The sequence below is a fragment of the Pteropus vampyrus genome, unplaced genomic scaffold (genome assembly GCF_000151845.1).
Source record: "Pteropus vampyrus isolate Shadow unplaced genomic scaffold, Pvam_2.0 Scaffold153, whole genome shotgun sequence".
Taxonomy (NCBI): domain Eukaryota; kingdom Metazoa; phylum Chordata; class Mammalia; order Chiroptera; family Pteropodidae; genus Pteropus; species Pteropus vampyrus.
In genome coordinates this window covers 2,779,231-2,781,742 of record NW_011888934.1, presented here as the reverse complement: position 1 = coordinate 2,781,742, position 2,512 = coordinate 2,779,231, and positions in this window count along the sequence as shown.

Genomic DNA, 2,512 nt, shown 5'->3' with positions numbered 1-2,512 from the left:
ATTAACCTAAAAATATTTTTTTATTTACAAAATAGAATTCTCCAAGTGATTATTTTTTCTGATTTTCTGTGTTTGTAATGGATTTTGCCTACTTGATCTATCAATTATTAAAATATGTATAAAGTATCTTTGAATAGGTGGTGGATTAGTCTTTTTCTCTGCAATTCTGCCAAGTTTTGTATTATTTTGTAGATATGTTGTTAGATGCACAAAAGTTGTATCTTACTAGTGAATTTAAATAATTATACGATGACCCTCTTTATCTCAATAAAGCTTTATTTCGTTAAATATACTGTATATTAACATTAGCATGATGATAAGAATTCTCTTTTGCTGAATAAATCTCCAGTATACCCTTTTAACTTTTGTTCAACTCTTTGTCTTTTCCTTCTGTGAGGATTCTATTTGCTTATGTTATGTACCTGGTGGCATTATTCAGGGCCACATCAAACTAAATTTTTAGCTTGAGGTGTTTCAGACCCCACAAGTAATATATATTTTTCTTCCAATCATCCTGAGGACTAAGTTGAGGTAAAAAATTCTCAGGATAATTTAACTTGTTCATTCAGCACCAAGATTTTAGACTGGAAAATTTTCTTGTATTTCCCTGAAAAGTTCAGTAAATTTTAAGTTTATTCTCATTCTGAGATCTTTGAGGCCTCATATTTATATGGGAGGCTAGATGATGTTAAACAGTAGAAGATAAATACTGCATAGTTATCAAAAACCAGAGTCCATATTTTGATGGTAGAATTAAAATTTTTCTTTCAAACATTTATTGAGGAATTAATAGGTTTTTATATAATGCAAGATAAAAGGACTGAACCTTCAACAGGCTTTCAGTCAAGCTATTGCTTGTTTCAGTCATTAAACTACACATGTATTCTGCCCCAAAATCCAGGCTTCTTGAGTGAAATCTATGAAACATTCAAAGAAATTTTATATCTATTCTTCTCAAACTATTTCAAGAAATTAAAAAGGATGGAATTCTTCCAAAACTCATTTTTTTGAGGCCAGCATTACCCTGGAACCAAAACCAAATAAGAACATTGCAAAAAAAAAAAAAAAAAATTAAACACCGATATCCTTAATGTGTAAAAATTCTCAAGAAAATATCAGCAAACATGAATTTAATGTATTCAACAATTCATTAAAAGGACCACACACCATAATTCAGTGAGATTTAGTCCAGAGATCAAGAGTGGTTCAATATCTGCAAATCGATCAATGTGATACAGCACATTAAAAATATGAAGGACAAAAATCATATGATCATCTCAAGAGGTACAAAAAAAAGCATTTGACAAAATTCAACATCTATTATGATAAAAAAATTCTCAACAAAATGGGTATTGAGGGAACATACCTCAATGTTATAAAGGCCATGTATCACAAACTAACAGATAATATCATACTCAATGGGGAAAAACCGAAAATTTTTCTTCTAAGATCAGGAACTTGAAAATGTTGCCCATTCTTATCACTTTTATTCAACATAGTACTGAAAGTCTTAGCCACAGCAATTAGGCAAGAGAAAGAGATAAAGGACATCCAAATTGAAAAGGAAGAAGTAAAACTCTCACTATTTGGAGAGGACATGATAATACATATAAAAAACTCTAAAGACTCCACCAAAAAAACTGTTAGAACTAATAAATAAATTCAGTAAAGTCGCAGGATACAAAAGCAATTTACAAAAATCGGTGGCATTTCTACTAATAATGAAGTATCAGAAAGAGAAATAAATACAACACTCCCATTTACAATTGCTTCAAAAAGAATAAGCAATCTAGAGCTAATTTTCAGTATGGAGGTTATGTCCTATACACTGAAAACTAGAAGACATTGATAAAAGAAATTGAAGAAGACACAAATAAATGAATAACACTCCATACTCATGGATTATAAGACATAATATTATTAAAATATTCATATACCCAAAGCAATCTACAGATTCATTGCAATATCTATCAAAATTCTAATGGTATTTTTCAAAAAACTAGAAAGAATAATTCCAAAATGTCCAAGGAATCATGAGTGATCCTAAATAGCTAAAGCAATCTTGAGAAAGAAACAAAGATGGAGGAATCAAGGGCCCTGATTTCAAACTATACTGCAAAGCTATAGTAGTCAAGACAATATGATATTGACATAAAACAGAAACACAGATCAATGAAACAATTGAGAGCCCAGAAATACATGCATATTTGGACAATTAACTTATGACAATATAGACAAGAATAATGTTGGGAAAACTAGACAGCCCAATACAAAGGAATAAAACCTGATCGCTATCTTACACCATTCACAAAATAACTCAAAATGGATTAAAGACTTGAATGTAAGACCTGAAATCATAAAATTCCTAGAAGAAAACATAGGTGGTAAGCTTCTTGCAGTTGGTCTTAGCAATGTTTTCATGGTTCTGACTGCAAAGGTGAGGGAAACAAAAGCAAAATAAACAAATGGGACTACATTAAAGTAAAAAGCTTCTTCATGGTAAATGAAACCA